Source organism: Spinacia oleracea, chromosome 2, assembly GCF_020520425.1.
Source record: "Spinacia oleracea cultivar Varoflay chromosome 2, BTI_SOV_V1, whole genome shotgun sequence".
In the NCBI taxonomy this organism is placed as follows: domain Eukaryota; kingdom Viridiplantae; phylum Streptophyta; class Magnoliopsida; order Caryophyllales; family Amaranthaceae; genus Spinacia; species Spinacia oleracea.
This window is the reverse complement of record NC_079488.1, coordinates 81,734,658-81,746,543: the sequence shown is the minus strand read 5'-3', so window position 1 is coordinate 81,746,543 and position 11,886 is coordinate 81,734,658. Positions and strand designations below refer to the sequence as shown.

The 11,886-nt window shown below is 32.6% G+C and overlaps 1 long non-coding RNA gene across 3 annotated transcripts; it reads right to left on the bottom strand.

Moving 5' to 3' along the window:
- Positions 1-443: 443 nt before the first annotated feature.
- LOC130467956 (uncharacterized) lies at positions 444-5,621 on the bottom strand. Of its 3 annotated transcripts, none has more exons than XR_008928089.1 (3): positions 4,194-4,758; positions 3,793-3,940; positions 444-3,126 (listed from the first exon to the last, which is right to left on the bottom strand). It is a non-coding gene; the product is annotated as an uncharacterized lncRNA (long non-coding RNA). The 3 variants fall into 3 exon arrangements; XR_008928091.1 differs by having other exon boundaries at positions 444-643; positions 3,053-3,126; positions 3,793-4,734; XR_008928090.1 differs by having other exon boundaries at positions 444-643; positions 3,053-5,621.
- Between the last annotated feature and the right edge of the window lie 6,265 nt (positions 5,622-11,886).

Below are 11,886 nucleotides of genomic sequence, written 5' to 3'. Positions count from 1 at the left end.
TTTTGGCATGCTCTGTAAATTGATGCTAGTTTTGGTGTTCGACGAATGAGATGCATCAAATTTCAGCATTAATTCCCAAATTCTTTGTAAAATAGGCATGGATAACATGGTGTTAATAGAAAATGCAAGAGTTAAGACGTTATTTTACTTTTTATATTTTTGTTTGTATTTTATGCATCTAATTGATTTTATTGTTTATAATATTGCTCATTTGGTTAATAATGGGTTGGGCTATGGTTAACTCACCATAATTTATGTTTGAGGTCTCAAAGGGTGAAAAAAAAATGTAGATCCTAAAAGGTGAAAAAAAAACATCAGTTAATTCTTTTTATATGTATATACATATGGTTGGTGTGGTTAATGGTGTGTTAGCTTTGAGTTAACTTGCCGGAAAATGAATTTGAGGTCCTAAAGGGTAGAAAAAAGGCATAAGTCCTAAAGGGTGAAAAATGTGAAAGTTGAGTTCCCATTGTTTAACTTAAAACTGGATGAAACTAATTAAGGCACATTAATAAAAGAATTTTATAGTGAATACAATCCAAATAATTAATTAATTTGTTTTCATCGTTTGCCAAAAACTGCCATTTCCTGTTGTCTGGCTTTTGATACAACTACTTGTGGTGGACCACCTCCCCTCAACAGCCTATAGAAAAATTTAGAAATGGAGGAAATTATTAGAAATGATTTCTTTTCATAAATATTTATTAGAAAAAGTAATTCATGGAGACATGGGGTCTATTTTGTTCACCTTTTATAAGGAAAAGATTCCACATACAACTGAGAGAAATGAAAATACAATAAGTGTACAAAATTGCTTCCTGAAAAAAACAAATGGAAAAATTGTTTGTTGAATTTACTTCTTAATTGGAATTTATACTTTTTAAAGATGGTTGTGGCCGGATTAGCTGTGCTTCTTGTCAAGTTCACGTGTCCTGGGCCTGAATGATTTCTATCCACGGCAAGCTCATTTGTTACGTACATGGTCGGGCTAAAAATTTCAAAATATGGTTCAGTCGTGGTCCAAGCCCAGATGCCCTCGTGTCAGATTATGTCTTCGTGTCTAAGCATAATTTCACTCAATTTATCATGTTTTGTCGTACACGGTCGTGTCGTGTTGTGCTTTATCGTGCTTTTTTCAAAAAAATTGCTACTCGGGTCAAGCTCCCGGCTCATGCACGACTTCCTGCTGGTGTCGGGCCATACTTTTTTGTGTTGTGACCAGTGGCGGAGCCATGATTTTTTTTCGGGGTGTCGGCAGTGGTGTTTCCATGATTTTTAGAGTGTTGTATCTGGTGATCTTCCACAACACATAATACATACTAAAAAAAATTGTTTCGTCCTAAAATTAATCAATATTCATATTACAATCAAATACCTATAAAATTACTACAAGTATTCTCTACGTGTTTCATATGTTGGGTGAAAAGATCTGTTATTCAAAACTCTAAAAGACCGGTTGTTTATAAATACTGGTCTTTAGTCTTATCCCCACAGTTATACTCGATGTCTAACGTGCGGAGCTGATTTTTTTAGTATCACCTAAGAGATCAGTTCTAGATTATCACAGGTTTCTTAGCTCTTAGCTCTTAGCTCTCAGCTCTAAGTTTTTTCTTTTTCAAATTTTCTTTGTGGGGTTGGTGGACCCCCCTTGCACCCGCATGGCTCCACCACTGGTTGTGACTTGGCGTAGCTCGACTCATTGCCATCTTTAATACTTTTGAGTCTAAATCTAGGTGCGTTTTATTTATATGATTTTCACTTATCTGAAATTATTAAAACTTAACGTTTTGTATCTTTTTTATATATTGTCAGTTATAAAATCGACATGATTTCATATGTAGACTATTTTTAATTCACAATCCAATCTAAATCATATAAATTTTAAAATTATAAATTAAAAACTGAAAAATTAACCGTGATACCAAATAAACCCTTATAAATTTTAAAATAAGTGAAAATAAAATAAACATAACCGGACATATAGCCAAATTATCCTTTCATAGTTATTTGGAGGAAACAGTCCTAAGCTAGTTTGTGTGGCAGACAAACACAAAATTGATAAGCAGCAGCAGCGTAGCAGTAGATGAGCAGCAACATTATTGAGATTCATGGTTGTCATGTGTTCATCTGCCTACCACCCTATCATCAAAATCAACCCCATTTTTTTGGGACCATTTATACCTTTACAAGTTACACCTATATGAATGTCATTTGTACACATTGTTATGATATCAAAATTAAATCTTGGATCTTCAATTAAGGCTAACAAGTTTTCATAATTCCTAAATCAAATAATTCAAGTTGAGTGAGCTATCGATATGCCATGCCAACACCAACAATAATGACTAATTCTCTCACCACACGTGATCTATTTATGACTAATAAGTAATAAGCCTAAGCCAATTAAAAGGTCGGGCTAAAGATGACTAATTATTCTTCAATATAACAATCTAATATGTACCAAAGTTAAAAACACGTGATGTACGTAGACGAAATTATTCTCTAAAATTGTAAGGGAAATAATTGGTTATGAATGGGAAATAATTGGTTATGAATTTAAGTACTCCATATGTCTTCACCGTGAAGGAAAAAAGAGGTATATTCTGTTGACCTATATGCATTCGATGAAGTATAAACCAAAATCTACGTTCAATGGCAAAAAAACACTTTGCCTTTAGAATCATTAAAAGTTTTTTTCAATTTTTTTTTAACAAATTAAACTTTAATTTTGTACTAGCTAGTAATTGGATAATAATGTCATTCACTGCATGAGGTCCAGGTTCCTACTTCCTAGTCTTAATTTACCATTTGTTTTGATGCATCTAAACAACAGAAAACCAGAAAACAGAAGTCAGAATAAAATTTATGTTCTTTTTCACAAGAGACAATGAAAAAGTTAAAATAAGAGAGTTTAAAAATTAATATTTTTTTTTTGAGGGAAAATTTTTTTTTATTTATGATATAGACAAAGTGTAAATTTATTTAACAAGAAAATAAATAAAAGTGAATTAATATTATACCCAAAGGACAAGAAGGGGAGACTTATCATTACCAAATTTTCATCATCATCTATTCATCTCTGATCTATGTGACAAAAGGAAAAGGTTGAGAATTCTCTATATTTTCCTGAAAAAGAAATTAAAAAATGAATTTAATTATCATCCAAAAAGGAATCACTACAAGAATTTGTATCTTTAACGACAACCTAATTACGACGGGTCAAAAATCCCGTCGCAAAAGGATTTTACGACGGGTCTAACAACCAAACAACGACGGGAATAACCGTCGCAAATGTCTTTTACGACGGGTTTACGACGGGATTGCTATTAACGACGGCCCCCTTTTATGACGGGTTCGCGACGGAAAATCCCGTCGTTAATCAACGATTATTGACCTTTCGCGACGGAATTTCCCGTCGTTAATAGTACAATTTCTTGTAGTGAATTGTATTTTTATTTTTCTTTAAAAGCAATAAAAATAAAGGTGCAGTAAATGTGAATTGTTTCTGAAATTTTAGCGGTAAAGAGAGTAAAATTATTCTATTTGTGAGTAAATCTTCTTAAATTTCAGTGAAAAATAACCATCCCCAAAAAGCATAATTATAAATGTAAAACACTCATTTTGTTTATCTAATCCTAATTCTGAAATAAATAGAAATTCTGATTTATTTATTTATTTAATTGAAGGAAAAAAAACAGAACTGAGACATTAATAATTTTCTTACTCCGTATTTTGTTAAAGAGAATGAGTAAATTTAAATGAAGAAAATCGAAAATTAAAATTATTAATTACCTTGATGAATTCTCAAGGCCAAATCCGTACGTAGATAAAGGTTGATGAAGAAATAATTAACCGACTTCATAATTCATACGGAGTAGTCCGCATTTCATAATTCATAGTCCGCATTTCATAATTATCCGCATTTAGAAATTAGCAACATCTAAAAAAGAAAAGAGAGTTGAAGAATTAAGGTAGAGTGACAATGCAAAAAGAAGAAAATTGTTACCACTTAAATCAATGCAAAAAGAAAAGCGGATGAAGCCCAGTTACTGGCAAAATAAGGTGTAGGTCTTCAATTCTGAGTCAGACTAGGTGTATTTGTTTCTGCTTTTAGTTTCTAGTTTTTTTGTAATTTTTAACTCCATAAAAATAAAACTGCAAGAATAGGGGAAAACAAATTAAGTAAATCTTACTTGGTGAGATGATGTATGGACTACCTACCACCTTGTATGTGATCTGAGCAAAGTCCTAAAAAACGCCATATTTTCCCACAGCTTTCTTGAACTTTCCGCGAAGAATTTCAAACCAAAATTGGCCTTCAGTTGGCCTCGTTGTACGAACGGAGAAACTATACTCTATGACGAGGGAGAGGAAAGTTCAAGAAAGCTGTGGAAAAGCATGACAGGACTTCCTTTAACATTAATTCACCGCCTAGGACCGAGCCGATCCGAGCTGAGCTATGAAGGAGAATTGAACGAGCTGAGCTATGAGCTGAAGGATGAAGGAGGAGAGAGAAAGAGAGAGTGAAGAAGAAGAACAAGGACCACTCTAGCAATATGTTATGTAGTATGTCAAGCACCTTTTATAGAGTTATGGAACAAAATTAATTTAAAAGAGTGGGGTATGAATTTTTAGTTTTTTTTTTTTTTGGTAGGGTTCACTAGTTCAGCAGCAGCAGAAAATAAAAGAGTTTTTATGAGTCTTTCACGCAACACACATTTTACCCACAATTTTTTATTTTTATTTTTATTTTGGTGCTGTTGTTAATGCGTTCTGTGGTAGCATGCCAGATACGCAACAACAACAACGCTGGAATAATGAAGCCAAAAACCCACTCGATCTGCTCGTACATATATGACACCCTTCAAAACAAAAGGGAGGGGAGGGGAGGGGAGGGGAGGGGAGGGGAACAACATAAATTTTAAGAAAAAAGAACTACTTGATCCCTAACTAGAATTTACTCTCGTATTAGTGATTTTTAATTGCATAAAAACGAATATGGATTCGAATAGATAGGAGGAAATGACATCTAAAAAGATAAACGATGCACCACACGATTCATTAAGACCCGTAGAACAATATCACCTTTAGGTACATAATAATGAACAATTTATATGTTGGTATATTCACATATATGAATATTGTTATAAATGAAGGACCTTTTAGGCTTGAATATTGATTTGTATGACAATTTGATGTTTGAATAATGAGAAGAAATAATTAAAGAAATTAAAAACACACACAAAGATTTAAGGTGGTTCACTCTTCAATGAGCTACATCCACCATGGGGGAGGGTTTGGAGCTTGTATTACTCTTCAATGGAGAAAGGATTACAAAGAGAAATTCTCAAAGGTGAAGAAGAGAGAATTCTTAGATCTAGGGTTTCAACCTCACTTGTGTTTCTCTCTCTTGATTCTGAAAATCTCATTACATTTGATATTTATAGTGTTAGACATCAAACCAATCTAAGGGACAAGAAAAGGCCACGTCGATTGTACCTTGCGGAGAAGAAAATAGATTACCCGCAGAGTCCGGTCGAACCTTTAAAGGGTTCGGCCGAACCAAGGTCAGGTTCGGCCGAACTTACCAAAAAGGTTCGGGAGAACCTCCAAAATCATAGCTACTGATCTCTTCAGGTTCGGCCGAACATTATAAGAGTTCGGCCGAACTTCCAGTAGGTTCGGCCGAACCTCCAGCAGGTTCGGCCGAACTTCCCCTGCTGCATGACAGCTTCTCGTAAAATGGTCATAACTCCCTCATTTCTCATCCAAAATGAGCTTATGACCAAGCGTTGAAAAACTATTGAGCCAAGCTTTCACCTCCAACTTGAATCAACTCAATCTAATTAGTAGATCATGAGATATGTCCGTTTGAAGTCAGACCTTCCACTATAACACCTTAACATCCTTCAAGGAAGATTCGAGGCACACATAACAAATATGAATGAGAAAATAAAATGTGAAAGAGATAAATGAAAAGAGGTCGTTATGAGAGCATGCATGCATACTTTATAATACCTAGGCGTATAACAAGGTGATTTTCTTAGGTATTTTACAACCGAATACTTGGAGGTTGTTTAAAAGTAACATCTTAAAGCCTACTACGTACTACATATCGTAACAAAATCAGTTGATGTTGTTGTTATCTTTGATTGCATAGAAATTAATAATACATAATGAGAAAACGTCATCTAAAAGATAACCGACGGAGGTTGATATGACTACACATGTAATAATATAATTGATGTAGAAAGGGTAATTTTTTTTAAGATAGAAGTTGTTTAGAAGTAACATCTTAATCTCTACATCTATCATGATTCATGAATATGATAAACGGCTTAAGATTCATAGCATACGTATATCACGCAAACATTAGTTCACTAAATTTTTTATTCAGTATTGTCTAAGCAAAACTCAGTTCTACGGTGTATTAAGTTAATAAAATTTCCAATTCTGAAAATCAAATTATACTTGGTACTACTGGAATTAATCAATTCAGTGGTTGTTGCAAACTTATTTGCGCATTTTAAATTTAAATCTAATCGAAGAGGCATGAGCCCATTTGTCAATAACTATTCACGTGTCTTAACCTGATTCATTTTTATTAAAAACGAACTAGGGTTGATTTAACATAGAAAGTTCAATTGCAATGCTAGCTAATCTCATCTCACTAATTACTTATGTGTGTAAATACGCTTTTGTACGTTGAGATTTGATACTAGTAATTAATCCAATGTTAGTTGAGCGATTATGGTTAATCAGTTGTCCCATTGAAAAAGAAGATGAAGAATTACTAAAATATAAGATCGGTGGACTAACTACTCCGTAATATATAAGAGTCTTGGGCTTCTCTATGTATCGTCTATTGGCTTTAGAATAGGATCTTATTGACCGGGTTTATATGTAGTCTGACTCTTTTTTGACATGGTATAGTGTTTGTGCTAATGAAGTTCACCACCTTTACATCTCATGTGATTTGAGCTTTATTTGCCAAGCCATTTTAGCCACTTTAATTAAATGAACAATAAGATGCTAAAATTTTAAGTCACCTTACATGAAAAGATCGAGTTGTTTGGCAAGTACGTACATCGATCCATCCATCAATCCATCCACCTGTCCATCTTACCAAAGAATGAAGCAGTAAGTGGTGACACACACCCACCATTGTAAACAATCATATTTAATTCCATGTCAATATCCACTAGATTAGTTGGTAAAGTCTCAATGGGTGATATCCAAAACCCGAGATCAAATCTCGTCTACACCATTTATTGGATTGCTTTTGTGCAATGGTTTTCTCTAAACAAAAAAAATACATTTCCGTCATGTTACCCTATTGTTAGCGGTTAAGATTATTGCTTCCGACTCTTGACCACCAACCCATGCAACCCATGCAACCACTTTATAAAATGACCACTGAATTCATTTTTGAAGCACTAGAGGGCGGAAGGTAAGCCGTGAATGGTTCCAAATTAGCCATCTCATACCCTCACTTAAGGTTTGGGAAATTTTTCTAAAAAAGGTTCAAAATGGCAAAATTGTAGCTCAGATACTTTTCATGTACCCCATGATGAATCCCTGGAAGTTATATTGGATTCTTATAATCAACTACTTTGGTAATTACATAAAATTTCAGCCGATTTTCTTATAAAACTCATTTTTTGAATATAGGCCATTTTGAACCATTAAGTGACCATCTAGTGGGTGTTAGGGTTCTAAGCAACCTTATATATGACCCCCAATTACATTTCCCCAAATTTTAGGGGATTCCACACTGATCTCGAATTCTCTAGAATTGGTCGAGAATGGTGTATAACCACTACAAAAATTTGTATCTTTTATGACAACCTAATAACGACGAGTAAAAATCCCGTCGAAAAAGGGCTTCTGCGACGGGGATAACAACCCAACAAAGTCGGGAACAACCGTCGCAAATGTCTTTTACGACGGGTTAACGACGACCCCCTTTTATGACGGGTTCACGACGGAAAATCCCGCCGTTAATCAACAATTATTGGTCTTTAACGACGGGATTTTCCGTCGTTAATAGTAGAATTTTTTGTAGTGAACCTTCATATTTCGAACAATTTTGGCTTTCTCGCCCGCGAAAAGGTAAAGGTCCGAATTCTTGTCATGGTGTCCCAAGGGACTCTGTGAGGACTATTGGAAGGTTACAACCATTTACTTTGCCGCTTAACTATCACTTTAACATATTTTTGTTCATGCCTCTTTTTGTTGATCCAAACCCTTTTCGGGCTTTTATATAACTGATTAGTGGACGTTTATGGTTCAAAACAACCTTATACGTTGATTTTTAACTAGTTGCGAAGAACCCAATTGAAAGATTAAAAATAAAAGAAGCGAAAAAATAAATAAAAATGACAGAAAAAATGAAGCCAAAAAAGAGGGGAAAAAAAAAAGACGAAACCAAAATCATAGCCCCATATCTCCACATGGAACCATGTGAGCAAGATCTCCCTCTTTAAAAATATTATAATATTATAGTATGGGATGGTTTCATTCATGGTCCCCCAACTTAATGTTTTTTTGCTACAACTCACTCTTAGTCACGCTCCGATCCATCGATCCCTTTAGCTTTATTTTTGTGCAAACCCGATTCATCATGTTTAACCAAAACTAGATACAAATATGTATGGTTGGAAACATAGAGATGTTTCAATGCCAATTTCAGTACAATGTGTACGAATCAACAACTATAGTAGCTAGCTAAAATGATGATCGATAGATAGATCGAGTTATAGGATTAATATGCGTACGGATGTGCGTTGTAGGATGGCAATCGGGATTATTACAACATAAATCTTATCTTAATTGTATTTTGAATATATCCTCCATAAAACACTTGTAGTAGCATATATGTTGTCTCCGGCGGACTGCCTTGGATGATTGTAGCAATAGGACACCCCTTATGATCTGAAATATAGTATAATAAAAAACTGCAAAAAAAAAGAAGAAAATGGAGTGCGCCGATTTTGCTATAGTTGGTGGTTTTCTATGGATATAAGGGTTGTTGGGTTCGGACATTATGATTCTGCCAGTGCATGTATGTACATATGGGTTGTAAATTTGTAATAACAGAAGTCAACCCTAATATATTCATAGATCAGAACTTTTTTATAATTAATGTAAATTGGTGAAGATTAGGGCATTTAACTCCATAATTAAAACCCATCTTTGATTATATTTCATGTATCGTGGAAAATCCATGAACCACAAATTGCACTTGATTGAATGATTGACTCATTGACAACAATTAAGCTACTTGCGTGATGGAAATTAAATAATAAAAAAGTTAAAAAAGAAAAGAATGATGTAGAAGTTATAGCCTTATAGGCATGGGCAACCTGTCTTTGATTAATTGAGTATCTTAAAGTAATGATTTAGCCAATTGTTGTATAGCAAAAATTGTAAATTTTGACAATTGGGTTTAATAAAGTTGTTTGATTGCATGCATTATTATTTCACTTTTATCCACAGAAAATTAAAAAAAAAGAAGTATAAATCTATCTTTCCATATGTTGGATTATGACAAATAAAGCCTTGATAAATTAGTTCAATTGTGACTGCTGAGAGAAAGCATAAAAGGAAACATTTCATAATATATATCTTTACAACATTTTTTTAGGCATAAAATACTTGATTATTAAGGTGTGGTCTGATCTGATTTACGTGCAGTGCATCACCTCTCAATCTCTCATGCTTGTTAGGATTTTGGAAGGCATAGATTCTTATAATTGTTTTCAAAGTAAAATATTTTAGTAGGAGTTATATTATTATTATTATTATTATTATTATTATTATTATTATTATTATTATTATTATTATTATTATTATTATATTGAATTGTCTAGGGTTTGCACTATACTACGTATTCCCTTAAATATATAAGACACATCTATTAGTTATTGAGTAGCATCTATATATCTATATCTATCTATATACCCTACTAAAAGACATGGCACATACTATCTATGAAACTGACATGTGTCCCTGTCTTTTAGTATTTACTATCTATGAAACTGACACGTGTCCCTGTCTTTTAGTATTTTTTATTTACTTTTTTTAACTTACATATATATTAAATAATTATTTAAGGTAATCAATATCTTTTACAAATCTACTTTATCATATACGTAGTATTTGAAAAAATAAAATAATTCTACTACTTTGTCATACTTAATAAGAGTTTCCTAATATAATGATCTATTATTTGGTTAACCTTAAATAATTATGATTCCAAACAAATTTAGAATGATCAAATATAATTAATAATGTATAATATCTTATACATAATATAACATTTTAAAATATAGATTCGACCTAAAAATACAACTTTTGAATGTGGAATAAGTATTACGGAGTATGATTTATATTGCTTGAATTACGTAATAATCCAACTATTGAATGTGAAATAAGTGTAGATTCAACGTAATAGTCTAAATACTCCGAATCTATTTTTTAAAACGGGTATTATGTTAGGCAGATAAACTTATGCATATGCAGAGGATTTCATGAAAAATCCTTTTAGTAATAATCTAAATGTTTGGTAAACTTTTTCAATATTACCCGTATGGATAATATATGACTTCAATAATTGCAAACATTTTATATTTTATGTTATAATGAACCATATTTTTAAAAAATATCTTTATAGTGGAGTTTCACAGGTACTATATGATATATAATAAGTAGGTAATATATAACATTTAAAAAAATATCTTTTATTTGTTTATATTATTATATATAAAAAAAGTATATATTACACATAAATTAATTAATAAATATATTATTGCATGCCAGATTAGGCTGACTGAATTTCATAATAACAACGACTTATCAATATGCAAAATTCTATGAAGTACATCAATGTTTTACGTAGTCAATCTCATGCATGCATAATATCTTAATCATACGGAGTATTACCTGACATAATCCTATCTTAGTATATTTTACTTAATAACGTATCATGGAGATTTTATTTGGAATGTAATTTTGTGTACTACTTTTATACACAATAATATTATTGACAATATTACTAATATACATACATACTGCTTTAATCCTTTATACAATCTCATGATACATTCTCACGCATTTATACAATGAAATTATGAATATCTTTGCATATATGAAAAATAAGACCCGTGCGATGCACGACTTACAAATTTTAACTGTAAGTGCGACGTTAAATTTTAATGGAAAAATATATAAACCGATTTGACAACTAAAACAATTAGGTGTTATACATACTTTTCTATTGGCTACTTTAATTTTTGTTATTAACGTTTTAAAAAGTACGTAGTTGTCGCGCTACTTATACATGTACTGGAAACACATTAATAAGATATGAAAACTATCACCAAATAAATTTACTAATATCTCAAATTTTATGAATTTACGAGTGCGGAGTATTCTCAATTCCATGCACTACTACAAAACCCGCGTTTTAACGACGCTTTTTTATCCATTTTTCGACGCTAATAGGCGTCGAGAATTTATTCCTCGACGCTGTAAAAAAGCGTCGAGAAAAAGAGAGTCGAGATTAGTGCCGACGCCTGTAATCGTCGGCACTTACGACGCTTTTTACTGTCCAGATATTTTATTTGGCGTCGAGAATCTCGACGCTTTTAAGCGTCTAAACATTGGTATTAGCGTCCAGAATATCTACCTTCCCGCTTCGCCCAACATTTACCTATTTAATATTCTCGACACCAAAAAGCGTCCAAAAATATATGTTGGCAGGAAATTTAAAATCTAAATGTACCCAATATCACGTCATCAAAAAGCGTCCAAATTCGTTTGCATAAGAATTTTTTTCTACCTATATATACATGCAAATAAAATTAAAATTAAAGCAACAAGATC